The 20583-nt window shown below is 55.2% G+C and overlaps 1 protein-coding gene across 5 annotated transcripts in view; it reads right to left on the bottom strand.

The window, feature by feature from the left end:
* Positions 1-16703, bottom strand: part of RSPO1 (R-spondin 1) — a 28902-nt gene extending 12199 nt beyond the window's left edge. Inside the window, exons 1-2 of one of the 5 annotated variants that reach the window (XM_069802838.1) lie at positions 3696-3754; positions 3239-3570 (exon numbers count right to left, since the gene is read on the bottom strand). The gene's annotated coding sequence lies outside the window, so the exon portion shown is untranslated. Of the gene's footprint in view, positions 1-2674; positions 3064-3238; positions 3755-16542 lie in introns of those variants that run through there. The other 4 variants (XM_069802839.1, XM_069802840.1, XM_069802836.1 and 1 more) reach the window with 4 other exon arrangements.
* Positions 16704-20583: the final 3880 nt, after the last annotated feature.

The following is a 20583-nucleotide window of genomic DNA, read 5'->3' as shown; positions in this document are numbered from 1 at the left end:
AAACATCAGGAAATTTTTTACTGGGGGATTTCCAATCACCCTCTTGCTAGCGCAGAGAGGCAGCGTACTGGTCTGGAGGAGACGGAAGCAGCGAAGCCCTGAAGCAGGCTGCAGGCTCGGTGTGTGCTGCTTCTCCACAAAAACAGAGCAGCATCTGAAAACATACTGGAGTTGTCCCGGCAGGCATAGCTCCAGTACCGCAGACTGGGAAGCTGCCTGGGGGTTTAGCTGGAGAAAAAGCAAACCTATTTCTATTAGGTATGATGTCAGGTAGGTTTAAGCTTCCTACAGTTCAAGAACTCACTTACCAAATGCCAACCAGGGACAAAAGGCGCTAGAACAGCAGCAACCAAAGCAAATTTCAGACCAGAAATTGCAAAACAGTCCATTTCAGAGCAATGCAGAACAGGGCACCGAAAACCTCACTCTTCCGTCAAAAGGGCTCCTCAACAACCCTAAAGGCCCTATTGCCGTGCAGCAACATGCTCAGCAGATTCCCCGAGAGGTGCAGAGCGGATACACACCATGTTAGCATACAGCCCCCACTCCTGGAGACCCTGAATGTGCTGGGAGCAGGGGGGTCTAATGCAAAATGGGAAGCACAGCCAGGGCTGCTAAGGCTCTCATCCTACACGAGTGTGCACACCTTCAGCTCAAACCCAATTCCCCTCCTATTTCAGTGTAAGTGTGACCAAACAAGGGCTTAGAGCAACCTTCCGCAACTGACCCTAAATGCAGGCTTTTTAAAGCCAGGGCTTACAGGAGCCCAGTGAGTCACAAGCCACTGTGCTAAACAGCTTCTCCAGGCAAAAGCAGCAATGAAGCCTGGGGCAAAGACCCTAAACAGCACCTGGGGCTCTCTGCTTGGCCATGTGCAAAGGAAGCATCTGCCAAGTGTTAGCTTCCTGCAGGGATTCCCGGTGCACTGACTCTCCCACCGAAACGTCACTGCCTGGGAAACCTGAGCCCTGCAGAGCCAGGAGCAGCACCGATTTCAGCAGCAGAAGAAAACACAACTGGGAAAAACAACGAGCTCTGGGCATTGGGCAGGACAGGGCTTTGGTTGGTGGGAGGGAGGGAGGGAGGGAGCAGGGCAGCCTGAGTTTTCTCCAGACTAGTCATTGCTGCAAGCCTGGCACAAGCACATGAGTTCTGCCTTTCTGAGGGGTGACAGCAACCTGCACCACCAGGACAGGGGGACCCCGGTGTGAGGTCTGCCAAGCCTGGCATCGCTCAGGGAGGTTTGCAACAAAGGACACCCTGCAGCCGGCCCACGCCACCTGGCTGCACAAGAGCATGTGGGGAAGCTGCAATCCCAGAGGATCATCCTCGGAGGCAGGTTGTTGGTGGGTACAGCTGGAAGGCTCTCTCTGCGTCTGCCAGGGTCTCAGGCAAAGACGGGCACTTCTGTCCTCGGGGAGATGGCGCATCGCCTTCGTGCAGCCATGGGGAAGGTGTCTGTACTGGCCGGTCCCCACCTCTTGCTGCGTGGTCCCCGCTTTCCCACCCAGGGCCATCCCCACAGGCCAGGGGAGGCTGACCTGGCCCCCAGCTCTGGTGCTCACTGCAGGCTCATGGCCCTGTACTGCAGGCAGAGAGCGGCTCTGCCAGCTCAAGCCTAGCTCGGGTGATGGAAACGTGGGGTTTATGCTCTGATCTGCCTCTGTCTGCACGTGCTGGCACGGCTGGCTTATTTTGGCTGCACGCAGGGGGTCACATCCATGCCCCTGCACCCCCAGCTTGCTCCCTGCTGAGTCCCTCCGGGTGGTGCTGCTGCTCTCGCAGCAGCCACGCCAGGGCCGGGGTGCTGATCCAGTTGAAACGAGCCTTTTTTCCAGGGTGATTTCCAGGCATGTCGCAGCACCGGCATTCCCAGGCCCGTCGTGCTGCCACTGTCCTCCCACCTAGCCTCTGTAACCCTGGCCCCGCAGTGGGGATGAGATGATCAGGCAGTCAGGATCTCACCTGCTCCAGGGTCATGGATGGACTTTGGACAAAATCATTCAAACTGGAGAACACTCCAGGCATATGTTTCACTGCAAGTGCTGGGTCCCCATGGGATCTCAGCATAAACCTGGCCACCACAAACAGCACTGTAAGCACTGCCCCAAGTTCACGGACCTTCAGGTAACAGGGGGTTTTGCACTAGTACTGTACGCCGACCCCTGTGCAGGAGAGCAAAGGCTCCATGCCTGCCATGTCATGCAACATTTGCTTCTGCCAGTATTACCGTACTTTAATGCCTTTTACTGTAAGACACCCCTTCAAACCCAAACTGCATCACCTGAACACCCCCTCACTCCAGGGCCACTCAAAGGAACGCACACGCCTGAGCCTACAAGAAACCCCAGCAGTCCAGGGGTGACCATTCCGCAGTTGCCCGCACCCACGTCTGGCAGCACCCTGGCTCAGTCGGCGCAGGGGACCAGGAGGACGGCGGCCGAAACATCACCTTGACCCAAGCCCTTGTTGAGGAGCTGCATCCCTGCCACGCTGCGGGAGTGTGCTGCAGCGAGCCCCAAGCCCTCGCTAACCCACAGGCTCGGCAGCCCAGCAGCACTTCCCCTGCACATCAGCATGGGGTGTTAACACGGATGTCTAATTATTACCATGATCGCTGTTAACCATTTCCCCACTGATCCCCCATCCGAAAACTCAGGGAGTACGTACTTACCCCGCACTCTCCGGGTGCCTGCTGTGCCCCCATGGGTGCCGTTCTCTGCAGGAGGCTGAGTTAGGCACAGCCACGACAATATTGAGACAGCAACTGCTTAACTGCCTCGTCCCCTCATTGCTCAGCTTGGGCACGCTCCCGTCTCTGGAAGTCAGTGGGAAAGCAGGCAGGGCACTGCAGCCCGCTGCGCAGCATTCGGCGTCTGCGCTGCGGCCAGCGGGACCCTGGGGCTGGTCCAGTATCAGCAACAAGCTCCAGCGAACTGATCAATATTGCGACTAGCTCTCCGTGTCCCCTTCCCAGGTCTGGGAAGGTAAAACAGTGGCAGGGGACAGCACGCAGCAGCCCAGCTTCCCTGCAAAGCCCCACGCACCTTGGGGGTGGGGGAGATGGGGATCCTAACAGATCGTGCTGTGATTTCTCACAGCTTTCATTGTCTGAACTCATTATCCACATTGCACAAGGCAAACCCGCAAGTCGGATGCTGACAAGGCTTGCGTTCCTCATTAGCAGCCCACATTGCAAAAGCTTCATCTAAACAAACATGCATTCTGAAACCCTTACCTCTGACTTGTCACTCCCTCATCACTGCTGAAAAGACTCTACTGGTTTCTCAGTTTTAAAATACTACAAGACCAACTACAAAAATCCTCGGTTCCTCCAGAGAAAGTTACATGCACGTTTCTGTCAAAAAAAATGAAAAATATATTCATGGCGAATTCATGGAGAAGTCTGGTGCGTTTGGGTCTGGGTATTTTGTTCACTTGTTTTTTAAAGCAGGTTTCTAACAGCTTCCCAGGTTTTGCGCAGAGAAACAAACCCTTCTGTGATGTGCAGGCTTTCAGCTCGTAAAGATCGCCCAGGCTAGTTCATACTCCATCAGCCCACGCTGCTCCCTGCGTATGCAAAGCAGAAAGTATGTGATCATATCAGAGCAATTTGCACATTAATAAATCCTGGTCTCAATGCCGTAGACTCCATCCCCATCCACCGGGTAGGGGCTTTTTATTATTATTATTACCAGAGTATGCAGCTTTGTAAAGGCATCTAGTGCAAACTCCTGCATGAGGGAATTCCACCCCACTAGTACCACCTCCTAAGACAATATCCAGCCAAAATATTGTGACTGTTGCAAAACCCGGACTGGAGCTCCACAAAGGACCTTCCAGCGTTGCATCCAGAGCCAACGGGGTCTCAGTAAATTACTGCAGTGACACACCATCTAGTTGTCTTTGTAGTCTTTTTTATTTATGACAGTTAATTCCGAGTTATTACTAACATTTCAGTGGTAACTGGCATATGAAGTCATCAGCTGTCACAACTGCATCTGTTAATAAACATGTCAAATATTAAAAGCAGCTTATTATCCTCTGGAGGGGGGAAGGCACTAAGGCGAAGAGCTCGAAAGCCTGGTTCTTTTTCGATCTCTGGCTGTGCAGCTGGAGGAAACGCTCACGCTCAGGAAAACAGCGTGACTGTGGTGAGGCTGCACAGGGATACCTGCCCTCCATCACACCTGAGCAGCCCAGGAGCTCTCCTCCCCGTGCCGTCGCCAGCTCCCCTTCCCTTCTCTGCCTTAACTGGGGTGGCCAGGAGGGACGCGGGATGGACCCTTGCTTTGCACACACGCACAGGGGAATGGTGAGGGCTCAGGCACCTTCCCCGAGGTCCACCGTGCCTGGCGGGCTGAGCAGGATCCAGCCCGGGCAGCATCTGGCAACTTGCCCTCGCCAGCCTTCTGGTGTGCGATGCCATTCCAACCCGGCCGCGCTCGGCAGCAGGCAGCCCCAACCTGCTTGTCGCCCGTGGAGGAAGCAGAAGTGCCCCAGCCCCAGGGGAGCCCATGGGGAAGTGCAGGGGACCCCCATCCCCTCTCTTGCCCCGCGCACCGGGAGGCTCAAGCGGGGAGCTGGTGCTCCCAGGGCACACGGCCATGGAGCCGCGCTGGACCCTGCACTGGTGTCTCTCTGTACAAGTCATGAACAGGCATCGGTGTCTGCCTGCTTGCTGAGCAGTCGCCAGTGCCGTGTGGCCGGCAGCAGTGGGTCCCTGCGCGTGACTGACCCTCATCCCCGGCTCTCGTGGGGCTGATGTGGTGCCCGTGGTCACGGGGCTCTGCCGAGAGCCATGGTGCCCCAGCAGGTGGTCCCAGGGGCACGGCTGTGTGGCAAGCTGCTGGCCAGCCCCTCGGCGTGCCATGCCCCACAGACCCCAGCAGCCTTCTGGGGAGGGTCGTGGCTTCCCTTTGGGGCCCCTGAGAGGCCAGGGAAGCACGGGCAGGTCGCACGTTCCTGCTTTGCAGGGTCGGGGCCCCCACTCCCACCCAAGGGTGGGCTTGGGAGGACACAAGGTCGCAGTGGGAGGGATGGCAACGTCTGCCCCATCCTCCCTTCCTTACCATTTAAGACCATCACCCTCAGTACATGAGGATGTAGTACGTCTTCTCCCTGCTTTGCTGAGCGACCTGCGCTCTCGGCCTCTGCAGCTGGGGAGGAGGTCACTGCTTCTTCATGTTCACCTTCCCGCTCTTGGGAATCTCAGACAGAAAGCTTGCCCCTCTCTGACACTTTCCTTGTTCAATTGCCTCTGGCTTTCTCCAGCTGAAGGTAATTTGCAGGCTGTGCTTTTTGAGGGGTGCTGCAAAAAACAATGGCAATGTCTTGTAAACTCTCTGCCTGAAGGTTATTCGGCCATACCACGAGGTAGTTTCCTTAAAGCTCAAACCAGTGACCTGCAATAGGCAGGAGTTGGGGAGCTGCAGAAGGAGATGCACTGAATGCTCCGTCTTCACCTTCCCCCTATTGTGGGTCAGCTTCTCCAACTATCTGAACACATTTCAGTATTTATTTTAGGTGTAAGATCCACTCGAGCAGATGCCGTAATTCTTGTATAACGAGTAAAATTCTGTCTTGGCTTCCAAGTGTTCCTAGGGACATCACAGGACAACATGCTGATGGGTGAGACACCTGTGCCAAGCAGGGTGAGTCACCCTGCAGTGCTTACAAAAGTCTTGAAGCAATGAGAAGCAGCATTATCTTCACTTGATCCTCCCCAAGCTTGCAGGGCTCCTAGCTGGAAGCTGGAGGGCGCAGGCTCTTCCAAAGGCGGTGACGGGCTCTACAGTGGGTCCTGAATCCTCCCCTGGGTCCCTTGCTGGGGGCCAGGGCAGGTCCCCTTCGATAATCCACTGCCCAGGAGCCCGCACCGACAATGGGTCCCTGAGCATCCCCGGCAGTTGCTGGCACGAGCCCTAGAGCGCCTTGTGGGACTCGGTCCAGAACTGGCAGCGCCGAGGAAGAGGAGGGCTAGGATATAGGATGTGGCATAGAGCAGCCCCCCAGACACACTGGGGTTTGGAGAGTCTCACGGATCTGTGTTCTTCACACACTTGCCTGCTTTGCACAGCGCTTGTGTGGGGGCAGGTATGAACACAAAGATGTAAAGTAACCCAGAACAGGCAAGAAGGAAAATTCGCCCTTTACGCAGCTTTTCCTTTGCATTGTGTTTGTGTTAATGCACATGTATATGGAAGTTTTATTCATCCTGAATTTTCTTTGGCACCTCATTAAATGTCCCTAGTTTCCTACTCATAAATGATATCTTCTGAGATCATTGCTATCTCACAGGAGCATTAGTGAATGTGTTTTGAATATTGGGCAGATGCTAAGTGGTCACTATTGGAAGTCTCCATATTAAAGACCTATTTATATTTGGAGCTTTTTTACTTTCTATTCTAGGAAATTCTGAAGTACCATCAAATGTTGCTCTGGGACAAAATCACTTAGTTCACTGCAAAAGTGAAAAATCTAATGAACTAAGGATCTTGTATTTTATGGTTGCATTGAATAGCGAAACCTTTTTCTTTCTAATCTCTCTCAGACCACTGCAACTCCAGTTGGCAGCTGTAGATCAAGTTTCAGTCTGGAGCAAATGTTTGTAACTGAGCAATAAACCCCAAAGACAGACCTCTATAATGGAAATGCTGACAAACCCAGCTGCAAGAACAGGGCTACCGGACACATCAATAATTAGTGAACAGAGCAGTATATCTGACTGAAGGCAAAGGAGATGTGCTTGCCAGCTCCCTGGTGTTAGAGGGTATCATTGCAGAAGACAGTAAATCACACTAAATCCTGCCTTAACACCCTCCACAATAAATCCAGCATCAAGTGCCACATTTCTTCCCCTTCTGACAGGCAGCTAATTTACCGTTTTGGTTTTCTTTAGCTAATGGCTGTTGAGGCTGATCCTAAATTAATCCTAAACTGGCTGTTTCTCTCTTGTACAAAAGGACATGAAATTCCATTTTTTAGCAGGGTAAAAATGCCAAGCGGCTCCAGATTGAAAGCAGAGCTGCTGACTTGGGAGATTTTCCCTGCCACCCACAGAAGTCCTTGCTGAGCAGGTGCCCGGCAGCCCGGGGTTTTCCCAGGGCAGTGGGACATTCCCAAAGCAGACAAAGGCCACCTGAATTCACCAGTTTTGGTCGCATTAGGTGGAAAAGCAAGCAGCAGGTCTAATCCTGCATATACAGGTATCACCCAGCCTGGGCCACCCTGCCTGTTTGGCTCCAGCCTTTCCCCAGCCAGGCTCCGTGTCCTGCTCTGCACAAAGCTGAGGGGAGACCCTCGCTCCCCCGTTCCTGCAGAGGAAGCGCCAACCCCAGCCAACCATTCAGGGTTCCACCCCCCATTAAAAACCTGCCATTTTTTGGTCTGAGTTCACCCCTCCCCGGTTCCTGCCCTGCATCCCCTTCTGCCTCTCTTGGCCAGGGGAAAGGCCTCTCCTCCACAGAAAGCCCACCCTGCCCGGGGACTACGGGGACTTCCAGGCTGGGGCTGAGCTGCCTCCTGCCAGGAGCCGCGTCCCTCAGCCTCTGGATGCAGCTGAGGGCAGGGGGGACCCTGGGGCGCAGGCAGCGGATCTGCACCCAGCAGCTCCGGCACTGAGCACCACAGCTTTTGTCAGACCCAGGGCTCTGCACCCAGCAGCTCCGGCACTGAGCACCGCAGCTTTTGTCAGACCCAGGGCTCTGCACCCAGCAGCTCCGGCGCTGAGCACCGCAGCTTTTGTCAGACCCAGGGCTCTGCACCCTCAACGTTAACCCTGTGTGCAGAGGCAGGTACCAGTGCCTACAAGTTCTCAGCTGGCACGGAGGATGCATTACTCATCCCTGGTGCCTCATCAGCCTTTGATAATATCTCAGCATAAGCAAAAAAGCAAAAAAGACGCTCGCCGAGGAAGCAGAAGGAAAGCAAGAACGTGCTAAAGTTGTCTCTGACTCTCCTAGCTCAACCTGTGGTGTGCTGCTTCTCTGCTCCCTGCGTGGACACAGAGGTCTGCTTCTCAGAAGGCTTATCTCCTGCAGAATGATTGATAGCCTGGGCAATTGTTTTTAATAATATCTGAACACCTGCAGTCCTCACTCCCCGGTAATACAGTTATCCCAAGTGCCTAACTTATTGCGTAAACAACTGCTCTGGTTGCAAAGACAACTATCAAGTTCCTGACACAGGCTGCACAAGCCACGCTGGGGGGTCAGGCACAGGGGCACGCAGGATCATGCCTTCCACAGGGAGATGTGGGAGCGAGAGGAAGGGGAGCTGACTTTCTGATAGGATCACCCAGGCATGCCTCTTCTTCTGGGCAGAGCAAGCAAGCCTGGGCTTTTGGCTGGACAGCACTGCTCGCCAGCCTTGCTTGGAGGGGGCGGCTCTGGCAGCCTGGCAGCGGTCCATGCCAGGAAGCATGTCTCCATCTGGGAGTGTCCCCAGGAAGGTCACCCTGGTTTGGTGCTGAGCCGCTGTGAGCTGCAGGGCTGTGAAAATTACTTCTGCGTAAGATCTTTGTGGGTGAAGGAGGAGAGAGATCCGCATGCCCCATCCCATCCCAGACGTGGCACAGGCAGCCTGCCTGCACCCTCTGTGCCCGCATGGGCAGGTCAAGAGGGGTCCGGCAAGAATGATTTGCTTTGTGCTCGCCAGGCATGGGGCAGGGAGGCAGAGTTTGCGTGTGCGCCCCAGTGACCTACCCTGCTTTTCAGGATCTCTCTTTCACGCCTGCCAGGTTTTCTGACACCGCACCCCGTGCAGGCTGGATATTTTGCCTCTTTCCAAGGAGCAACGTTATGCGCATGTTGGGAAATGCTCCTTTCTCATTTGCTTCGAAGGCCCTTTTCCCCTGTTGTTTGAGGAATGCTGTTTGAATTAGCTTCACGGATTGCAAACAGACCCCGTTGTTTTCCTTTCCCAATGCAGGGAGGCTTCTGTTCTCTTTGGCCTGCTGGATTAACCAGGGGGCCTCACACACTGACCCCTCTGCAGCTCAGGGAAGCTAATTTAATCCCAATATTGTTACAGATCACAGCAGGACGGATCTCACAGATTCCTTGAGGCAAACCAGCACTGAGCTCTGGCAGGGACAGCAGCACACTGTGTTTGTAGAGGCAGGAGCTGCTACAATTTTTTTCTGTAAAATTTCCTCTACAAAACTTCTGAGGCTGGGGAGGAGGGCAGTGGTGGTGGGATGATAGGGGCACCCTGGGCATGGGGGTCCCACTGAGGAGCTGCTCCACCTGCATCCCCCAGCATCCTCCAGCATCCCCTGGCATGCAGGAGGGTGGAGGGCCACTCTGGATCCTGGCAGAAGAGAAGGAGATGCAGACTGGCATCTCCTTGCTATTTCTTTCTCCTTATTATTTTTTTTTCCCTTGGTACCTGCTCCTGGGGCTGGATTTTTGAGGTGTGTTGTCATCAGGCCATACACAACAACCGCAGCCAAGCCATGCCTGCTCCCACTAGCCAGTGCCTGCCCCATCCCTGTATCAGTCCCAGGGCAGGCCACCTTACTTCACACCTGCAAGGTGGAGCCATCCCCCCAGCGCTGAAGCACAAGTGCCTTGCTGCTCTTACCCAGCATCGCTATCATCGGGCGGGGGGGGATGGCAGGGTTATGGCAAGGGGGCCACGGTTCCATTCCCAGCCCCGGCCCTGCTGGGGCTGCCACGCTCCTCACACCAAGTGCTGGGCAGGCTGGGCTCGTACACTGCACTGCCCTGCTCATTGCCCCAAGCATTACCCCACGCATGGCCCCAGGCATTGCTCTCTGCTGTCTCTCTCTGAGTTTATCCGTTCCCTACTGCGTAAAAGCCCAACAGGCTGGGACTTCCAGCATTTCTTGTAACTCCGTCCAGAGCTGGAAGTGGAAGAGGCCACTGGCACAGCCAAGAGGACACAAAACTGAGAGCCTCTGCAGCAGGAGCGGCTCTCTGGACAGCTTGTCCCTCTCCAGGCTTCTGCCCCCTCCCTTCTGCCTCCGCTGCTCTTGCACCCAGCAGCAGTGGAGCAGGAGCTGGTGCTGCCAGAGGGCCGGGCTGGCCCCACTTCCCCGGGAGCACGGGGCAGAGTTTGGGGAGCAGGGATGGGGTGCCCGAGGGAGGGAGCCACAGCCCAGAGAGCCAGTCCCAGGAGGCTGGGCAGAGGGACGGGAGCTGGGCATGCGGGGCCCTGCTCGAGCCCATCCTCCTCTCAGCCACGAGCAACTCTTGGGAACATTCCTGCTGGATGACATTTCCCAAGGCATTGAGAAAAGAAAAAAAAAAAAAAAAAAAAAAAAAAGGCACTTTTTTCCCAATATAAATTCTTGCAACATTAAAAAAACCACACAATAGCTGTAAGCCCTGAAACGGCTGGGGGTAAAAAAGCTACAGCTTGACATGGAAATAGCACTACCATCCCCACCAACCGGTTGAATCCCAGATGTGAGACATCATGTGTGACAAAACCCCAGAGGAAGGACACGCAGGAAGCTTGTAATTGTTGCGGGCTCCCATGGCTGCATGGGGACGCAGGCTGGTGACCTCGGGAGTCCCGAGTCCCCCCGTCAGTAACCTGCAGCAGAGAGAGCGGAGACCCACGGCCGGCTGGGCTGGCTCTGGGACCGACATGGGGTCCAGGAATGGCTGGGGCCAGGGTGAGCCCCTGGCTGAGCTCCTTGCCGCCCCAGCCGTGTGCTTGCAGAGAGCAGGCTGCCGGCAGGAGGGACCCTGGGGTGGTTTGGGGACCCTCGGGTGGCTTCGGGACCCTGGGGCAATTTGGGACCCCGGGGCAATTTGGGACCCCCACAGGCGTGAGATGGACATTCCCGCTGACCTGCAAAGGGCCACGGCACTGGCACCAGTGCTCCGGCTTGTACCGAAGCGGCACTGGAGGGCGAATAGTGCCTGTCCCTGCGTCCCCACTAATGGCGGACACACGTACCCCGGGGAGGGAGCCGCACACGTCAGTCCAGGCCCATGCTGGCAGATAGGAATATCGCTGTACTGAAACCAGCCCAAATAAATCAGCTGAAAACGTGCGCTGAGGGGACCCTTGTGCAGCAAGAGCTGTAGAAATGTGCTCACTCCGCTGTGCTCTCCGAGACGTTTGCAGTACACCTATAATTATTTTAATTACAATTAAAGACTATCCCCCGTGACTACGCCGAGGAAGCACGGCTAGGCCTGTGCGCACGGCCTGCCTTCTGCTGCACTGCGGCTCTTCAGAGATTTCCAGTGGAGCCAAACGCTTTGCTAGTGTGGATGGGATATGTCTACGTATTGTGTTTTAAACTATATAATTAATTGAATGCAGTGCTCTGCAAGGAGCTAATTCTGCCGAGGGATTTTGGTAATTGTACAGACATTGAGAGGAGCAAGGCCCAGCCCCGCGTGCTGCGGGGAGCTGCAGGGAGGAGGCTGGGCAGCGCGGGGGGCCGGGCCCTGCTTTCGGGGATGGAGGAGACAGGGCGGAGAGCGGGGGTTCAGGCTCCTGGGGCTGGGGCAAGGGAAGGGGGACGCCGAGACGGGGAGGACGAGGGGAAGACAAGGAAGTGAAGGGCAGGACGGCCGCCATGACGGGGCAAGCCCAGCCCCAGTCAGCAGGCCCACAGCTCGGCCCAAGGGATGAGCAGAAGAGCTGCGGCAGCTCTTCCCACTCTCTCTCTCTCTCTGCCTTTTTTCCCCTTTCTTTCAGTTTTTGGAAGTGTTCATCTCGCAGGACCTCGAAGTGAGGCTGGCCTAGCCTGCACCCCGCATCACCCCGCATCACCCCGCATCACCCCACATCACCCCGTACTGCGGCTCTTATTGCACACACCGTCCACTTTAAATATCTGCATCTGCATGGGAAGCGTTTGTACACGTTTTAAATATCTTCAAGATGACAGCGTGAAGAAGAGAATGGATTGAGCCGGGCTTTAAAAGATGGCAGAGCAGAAAACAATGATCCCAGGCAAAGGCAAGAATGCTTCAGCCGGGCTGGGCGGCAGAGCAGGCACTACCGGAGCCCATTGTGGGGCTCCGAAGCACACGAAGCGTGTGTGGGAAGCGCAGTGCTTCTCCTTGCTTTGCATCTTTGCTCCCTGAGGAAGAGCTTAGGTTATGCTGGACAAAGCTGTCTGTGGCCAGCCGCTTCCCGATGCAGTTCCAGCAAATGCGTATTAGATGCTGTCTCTTCGAGATGCCTTTTCATTTACAAGGGGGGAGAATAATAATGCTCCGGTGACTGTAATGTTGGCAAGAGAGCTACCACAGCCGTGACAGCCTCTCATAGTGCCTCTGCCCTGGGAGCTCCAGGGTTTTATTTCCAATTAAGTTTTTCATATGGTAACATTCAGATTTTTGATGGGAGATGAGGCTACTTTTGTCTAAGAGAGAACATACTTTCACTGTTGCGCCCGGCCCAGGAATGAGTTCTCCACTATTAAAATGTAATTTAATTTATCTCCATGGATTTTGTGATGACTAGGATTTGTTCTAAGGAGACCTTTAAAGGAGAACTTTTGCATTATTAAATGTATGTGCTAGGAAGTTGAGTTCTGGCATCCTCTGATAACCAAATTTCTTTTCTATCCTCCACTATATCCATCATGATAAAAGCCCCTGCCAAAGCCCTAACTCAAGCCATGCTTCTGGCATATTGTGAAACGAATCAGGGGAAAAAAAAAAAAAGAAAGAAACCCACAAGATGCTCTAGTCCAGTATTTTTTTTAATCAAAGTTTCAAGGATATTGATGGTTTACCTCATAAGGTAAACATTTGTAGCCCAGTTGCTTTCCCAGGGTTAAACCAGAAACAAGTGGCTAGCTGAAACTGCAACTAATTTGCTCTGACAGACTTCAGTCAGCTTCAAAATGAGTTTTCTTGAAAATTACGGGCCCTTTACAGGCAGAGCAATGGCACCTTCCCACGGAGGGCTGCAGGATGATCCCATTTTCCAGGGATGAGCCTGAGGGATGCCCAGCACCCACAGTTCCCCAGGGCACCCCCTGCCCACAGGGGCCCCTCTGCACTGCAGGGGCAGCTCTGTGCCATGGGGGCAATAGGTGAGGGACCCTTGTCCCTTTACCCCTGCCTCACCCTCCCACTGTGCAGAGGAACTGCCCATCTTTGCGAAGGGCAAATCCCAGCCGCGCGCTGGTCCTGTCCAGCAGCAGATTTCCCAGCTGGCAGGTGACTGTGCCCCCACAGCACATACCTGGGAGCAGGGGGACAACTGGGGCAGGCCAGGTCCCTGCACAGACACTGGCATCTAGGGTGACCTGGGGCAGGTGCTCTTGTGCTGCAGAGCTGGTCCCTCGGCTACATGCCCCCCCCAGGCTCTGCCTTTTCCAGATACAGCCCAAGAGGCGATGGAGGGGGCAGCTCTTGTGCCAGCTGGACCGTGGGGTCATGGGCACAGCCCCAGGACCTCAATCCCAAACCCGGGACAGGGGCACTCCAGTGATGGGCACAGCACTCACAGCTCTGCGGGCAGGTTGCTCCTGCCAGCTTCCACACGGTGTGCTGGGGGGGGACAGCCCAGGACAGGCAGCGCAGCCCAGGCTGTCCCATCAGAGCGGGACTTCAGCAAAGAGGCGCTGAACGTTTCAGGGTACACCACAGTCTCTCCAATGGCACCACTCGTGCTACCCTACCATGACAGCAGTCATGGCTAACCCCAAACCGAGCCGCAGCAGCACTGGCTGGGATCAGGAGCAAGTGGGCACAGGCAAGCTGGGGTCAGGCTGGAGCGAGCCAGCCAGTCTGTGGGGACACTGGTGTCTGTTTGGGCCGCCAGTGGTTAACAGCAGCATCCTGCTGTTCTGACTCCTCCAAATTGCATGCAGCAGCCTGGGGCACAGTGCAGCTCTCAGGGCTGTATTTATTCTCCACTGACAGCTGGCTCGCTGAGGATGTCACTGTGCAGCCTTTCTCCTTGGCAGCCCCAGGATTAGTGCACACTGGTTCCAGCTCCACGTTCACTACCTGCTAACCGGTGGGAAAGATCAGGGGGTTGATGCCAGCCAGCACCTATCTACGCACCAACTCCTGGCCCCAGTGAAATCTCAGCACCTTGGAGATCCAAGTCCTACCTGTTCTCCCAAACCTCCCTTGAGCGAGGCAGCGCACGTGTCTCCCCATTCCTAGTGGTCTACCCAGTGCTTGTCTGGCACAGCTGTGGAGCCTGCTGCTCGCTGAGCTGGCATGCAGGGGCTCAACGGAGGAGACAGCGCAAGTGATCTTTAACTTGGTTCAAGACTCATAGTGATACTGTGCTCTCTGTTAAGGGTACGTGCAGTATATGAGGTTTCCTGCGTACAAAGCGGAAAGTACCTTTTTTTAGAGTCTAATTTTACTGCTTCCCTGATGCATTAGCTCGTGGACTGGAGCCACAGCAAACCGTGCCGTGGAAAGAGCTCCCTTCCCTAAGAGCATCTCCAGGGCATAACAATGGCTCTGAAGCCAGGAGAGAGCCAAGATGATTTCACCACCAAGGCTGGCATCGCCCCCAGGACTCAGCAAGGCGCACAGCACCTTGTTGGCACAGCTGGCATGCCCGTCCAGCAGGTCGCCGTGCTGGCACAGGAGGATGACATGCCCGTGCAGTCCCGGCTGCTGACTGCTGAAAGCTGCTGCTCTGCTTTGCGTATAAGTCAAAACCTGTAAGCTACTGGTTACAGAGACACTCGCTGTTTTAGCAGACTGAAGTGGAAGGAGGGAGAGAGCTGCCAGATCCCAGCTGGTCTCTGCTCCAGGAGCTGATGGAGGATTAGCCCAGCAGCATGTCTTTACAAATTGTCAGTTCCCAGAATACACAAAACAAAGCTCTGAGGACTGAGTGTATCAGCACAGAGGCAAAGGCACATACTTCAGGAACCTGACAGCACTTTCCACCCAGACACATGGATATGGGGATCCTGGCTTCCTGCGGTCCCTGCAGAGTGCTGCCTGTCCCACGGCAGCTCAGTCTCAGCGGATGCAGCATTGGGGCTGGTGGCTCGGAGTGGATCCCTCCTGTCAGCAGCCCCACGGCTGCCGGCTGAGCCTCTCCCTCCCCAGGCTGGTGCCCCCCAAACCAGAGAGGGTTTACAAAGTGACCACGGTTCCCTCCTGGCACGTCCTGGTGTGAGGAAGCCATCTGCCCTGGAGCGTGGGGAGGCTGCTGGAGTGGCTTCTGTGCCCCACACAGCCTCAACGTTCTCTGCAAGGCGTCAGCCCCAGGGTTTTGGGTGGACTGACGCCCCTGCGGAGCACCCGCAGACAGGCCCAGAACTGCACCAACCAAGAATGGTGCCGGGGGAAGCTGCCACGACCCAACTTCTACAGCCCTCCCAGCCTGGCTTCGTGTCCTGCCCCAGATGCGGAGGGAGATGCAGGACGGTGCCTGCTGCACGGGCTTGTGGCAGAGGTGCCTGTCCCCATTGCCCTTGGCGTCAGCACCATGGCACATCCTGCTCCATCCCAGCTCCTAGCCTGGATGATGCTGGGAGGCTGTGGCATGTGTCAGGTCTGAACAGACCCTGTCTCTGTGCCTGCTGGCTGCCTGCAGGGGGACGTGCCAGGCGTTCTCCCCGTGCCCTTCCTCCAGCCATCCCTCCTGTTAAAACCCTGCCCTAAATGCACAATTGCAGTCATGCTGCTGGAAAGCAAATGCGTGCCAGGCTGCAGCAAGGCATGGGCAGAGGCACGCTGCCTGCTGCCTGCTGCCCACTGCTTGCTGCCCATTCCCTGCTCCCCGCTGCCTGCTGCCGCCCTCCCGCGCGGGGCCGGGGCCTCCCCGACAGCCGCCCTGTCGCACGCAGCGGCGGAGCTGGAAGCTTTCGTTACTTGTTTCACGGAAACTTCCGACATTTCAAAAATTGTTTTCATTCTGGTTTGGAATGAAGACAAATATTTCAGAAATTTCCTGGATAACATAAAGTTTAAAATATCGTCCACACTAAAATAGAAGTAGTAGGCTATCTCAGCTCTTGCATTATGTCATATCATGCCAGCTCATGGTACACCGCGCAGAATTACAGAGGACTTGCCATGAGAGATGTAAACAAAACCAAAAATAATATCAACAAGAGAGAAGAAATGAAATGCTGAAATGAGAATTGCCCTAAAACAATTTTTTCTCGCCTTGTGCAAATTAATTCTCCATGGGAAATTGCTTGGATATTGTAAAAGAGCACGGTCTGGCCAAAGCAGCTCTTCTGTTCTCTGGAGAAGGAGGGACACCCTATCGGCGCTCCCCACCAGCCCCGTCCAGCCGCGCAGCCCAGCAGCGATGCTGCTGCATCTGGGCTGGGTCCGGGATGTCCCCCTGCCCCCTGCCCCCTGCTCCCTGGCCGCGTTCGACCCCTTATCTTGTTTCTTGCAAGCCAAGGGCAGGCGCGCTCCGTGGTCAGCCTGGTGCACCCCGGGCCCCTGCTGTCTGCCGGCAGAGATAACGCCAAGATGGATAAAGCTGGGCACTGGGGTTAACGGCACAAAGCGGCGTCTCCGTCGGGAGAGGAGGAGGTCGCATGGTCCCGCTCTGCCCGGTGCCGGCTGCAGAGTGGTCGCGGCTGGGGACGGCGCTTACCTTGGCTCGGCTCAGCTCTACCCAGCTGGGGCTGGCTCCTGCCCTCCCTGCGCCCGGCGCATCGCCCGCCCGGGCAGCCGCTCAGCGCCGGTGCGGCTGCCCCACGCCGGGGCTCTGCGCCGGGCGGACCTCCGGGCGCCGGCTGGCACCCATCCCCCTGTCTGCCCCGTGCCTCTCCAGAAAGGCACTGCTGGGAAGGAGCGCCGAAGCTCATGTCTCCGGCGCTGTATCCACCCCTTCCCACCCTCTTGGGGTTCGGTCCTGCCAGTTCCACTTGTGGGCTGTCCTCACCACTTTGGGCCTTTCTACCGCTCCCCTTCTTGTGGCTCCGGATGTCACCACAGACACGCTTTTATGAGAGTGGGCTTGTGCAAGGCTTGTATAAAGTGTTCTCAGAAATACGAGGTCCTGTCACTTGTAAAACTAATAAAAATGTCCAATAATTTTTACAAGGGAAAAATGAGTCATTGGATGGCACATTTCTCATTACTGGCATTTTACAATTAAAATGAGCATCTATTGAATCAATCCAAAGCTCTTATTGTTAGCAGACACTAATAACTTCCTGAGCTATTGAAGATACTTTTTTTCTGAAGAAACATGACCCCTGACCACGGCATTTCTCATCGAGAGCGGTATCCAGCTGAGACCAGCTCTGCTCAGCTCCTGCTGGAGTGGTTTCAAACACATCCTGATGAGACTGGTGGCTATAACTGGGTGGGAAATTGTTTTTAAGCCCTCAAAAATGTTCAGGATTTCAAAATTTTTCCCGCTCCACATGGGGATGAATCCAGAATTGTTCAATGTTTTTACCGAAAAAAAAAAAGTCCTCATGGAAACCAGCTCCGGAATAGCCAATAGCCGTCGGTCATGCTGAGCCGGGCAAAGCGGGGACTCCCACCCGCCCCGGCCTGCCGGCGGCTCGGACCGCCACGCTGGTGGCTGCGCTGGCATGAGCTGACTTCTCCTCCCAGGGTGGGACGCCCATCCCGGACCTCATGACCTTCTCTGGTGAAAAATGAATCCAGTGAAACTTTCCCGATTTCACCGCAGCAGTTGCGCGTGCGTGGCCGAGTGCTGGTCTGCGCTGTGCTCTGCCCCGCGCAGGAGCCAGACCAGCAAAGCGGGGTCATCACCACCTCCTGCCTTCAGAAGATGGAGATTTTTGCAGCTGCTTGTGTTTCCAAAACCCATTAGGAACTTCAGGACAATATAGGAAGGGCCTCATTTTCAATAGGCACTAAGCCCATCTGCTGCTACCTACTGAAAATTAGCCTCCCTCCAGATGTCTCCGGATGGATCCCGGTAACCAGAGTCACCACCTGCTTTTGAAAATGGACACCCTGATAGAAAATGAGGGATGGTCTGAGAAGGGTTCCACGAGAAGAAGTCCCGCAGCAGCACAGGGTGCAGCCAGTGCTCAGAGGCTCGGAGTGCCCCCAGCCAGTCCTTCTCTGCCCACGAGGGCTCATTTCAGCCTCATGAGATTAGTCTGAGAAGAGCCAGCTTGACTGCAGGACTCATTTCTCAAAGCTTCTCCAGATGAAGCAAAACAGATTAAAATGCAAAGCCAACACATTGCCTCCAGCAGAGGTTTCCAGGGAAAGCTCCTGCTGCAGGATTTAGCAGGAGGAGCTCCCGGTTTCTGTATGGCCAACCACCAGCCAAACCCTCAGCATGGGCACTGAGGTGCACCCCCTGGGAGATGGTGCCGAGGACAGTGTCACCAGTGCAGCCCCAGGGGGGCCCCACAGCCACCCACACCATTCCCCAGGACACTTGCTCCCACCTGCTGGCAAAGCCCAATGAAAAGGAAATTCGCTCGGGCTTTGGGTGACCTTCTTCTTCTCTTTATGTTCATGCTGGCGTCACATTTGTTCTAAACTTCCTTGTGGAAGGCATGTTTTAGGAGTGCTCTTTTCCCACACATGGCCACCTGCACATCCCCAAGGCAGAGGGAGAAGCCCTTTCCCTGCCATGATGCCAGAAAAGAGAAGCCAAATTCTCTCCATGTGCACAGAGAATACAGTGAGTTTCTGGATGAGAAGGGACATCTTTCCTCCAAAACCCCAACGGACCCTGGGCAGCCAGGCTGCTGTCACTTGTGGGGAGATTCAGCCCCTATTTGTACGATCAAACACGTGCAAAGCTGATGAAAAACTACCATGAAATCCCACTGCATAGCAGTAACAATGAGCAAGTGCTGGCTTCCAAATACTGAGTGCCCTGCCAAAGAGCTGGCAAGTACAGATCCTGCTGGGCTGCAGGGGTCCAGATGCTGCTTTTGCCATTGCAGATCCTCTTCGTGCAGGTCTGCAAAAGACAAGCCCCAAGCCAGCCGCCTCTCCAAGAGCCTGCTCAAGCCCTTTGCCAGAAATTAATGCCCAAAAAACTAACACCCATCCATGATGGAGACTTCACTCTGTCCTTGCTAGAAGAGTCCTTACCTGCGCTGAGCAGAGGACTGGAGCAGGCGCTTGGTGTTTGCTGGTTGAGCAGTCCAAACTGGGCACATCAGAAAGATGCTGGTCTCTGCTCCCTGTGCACCACACTCTCTCTGGACTCTCTAGTCTCTCCATCCTCCCCGTTTCTCTCTGGAGGGGATGGTTCTTTCTCTTGGGAAAGTGCCATGGGAGTGGGGATGCTGATGCAGGGCCCAGATGTTGGGGACAAGCAGATGAGGTTGTTTTCCATTCTCTGTTATTGTGCAATGGCTCCAGAGCTGGAGACACTTCCCACTTCTTTTCCTTTGCTACTGAACACGGGTTGGGACGACAATATGTATTGTCATTTATAAGCACTGTAAGACCCTCCTGGGACCTACGTGCATAAAACTTGTGTTTGCTTTAGCATTCTTTTTCTCTTGCATCCTTGCCACACAGCTTCTGCCTGTGCTGTATGTCTGTGAGACTGAGCTCTGCAGAAACTGAAGTCCTGCTCCCGAGAGCATCAGTCTGTGTTGCTGCCATACTCCTCTCCTCCTGCTCCGAAGGGAGGGCCGTGGGAACTAGCTGCTAATGCAGTCCGTCCCGGCCAAGGTCTCGCTGCGGCTGCCAGGTGCCTGAGCGCAGCCCGCGCAGCGGGCATTGCCGACAGCCGGCAAGAAATGCCAAGAGCTTCCCTTTATGGCTCCGTATTTCCTGTTAAATTTTTTATGGGATTTCCTCAGCATTCAGATTTACAAACGTGCTCGCCTGGCTTAGGAGGCCCAGGAGCCCGTTGTGGGCAGTGGCTGGACGCTGGCAGAGCCAAACCGGGAGATGTGCTGCCAGGAGGGGACAGGGCTGGGGGCCTGCCGGTCTCCCTGGTGCCCAAGGCAGTGGTTGCCCGTGCCAGGAGGGCAGCCCCGAGCGTGGGTGCCACCGACCCGGCCACTGCAGGGACGGCTCCCAGGTGCCACCGCAAGCTCCCACAGGGCTGCCTTGTGCCTGGCCCTGCAGTGAATTTGGCGTCCCCGCCACAGGGATTTATCGGCTGATGTCGCAGGATTTCCTCACCCCGCCGGGAGCGCACAATAGCGAGGACAGGCTGCTCCGCAGACACCCTAATCCCTTGGTGATTGTGCCGCGTTTCGGGGGGTGACAACAGTTCAATGAAGGTTTGCAAGGTTAGCAGGAACGTTAATCCTTACAGAAGAAAAATGTGACAATTATTTAATGCCGTGGCTGGGAGCTTTTGTGCTGTCCTTAGTATGATGTGTTTGCACTGGCCAATGTCTCATCAAAAGTATCGCCGAGGACAAATGCTGCACAGGCTACCTGAGCGCTGGCTGCGCGGCTGCCAGGGCTGCGGGGTACGAGAGGGGACGGGTGTCTGTGTCTGGAGGCTGCAGCCAGCGCTGCCAGATGTCTGTGCAGCCTGGCTCTGCTTCTGCTCTGTCCCTTTGAATTTTCATATAAGCAAGGGAGTCTCTGCCATCATCCAATGAAAGCACAAACATGTACACGACCAGAGCGCAAACGGACAGCTCTGGGAGCCCCAGAGTTTTTTATTGTCTGAATTCAATTTCCAGAAAATTGGGTGTCTCTTACAATTCAGAGA

This window comes from Haliaeetus albicilla, chromosome 16 (genome assembly GCF_947461875.1).
Source record: "Haliaeetus albicilla chromosome 16, bHalAlb1.1, whole genome shotgun sequence".
Lineage (NCBI taxonomy): Eukaryota > Metazoa > Chordata > Aves > Accipitriformes > Accipitridae > Haliaeetus > Haliaeetus albicilla.
Note: the sequence above shows the minus strand (reverse complement) of the source record. Positions and strands in the feature narration are given on the sequence as shown.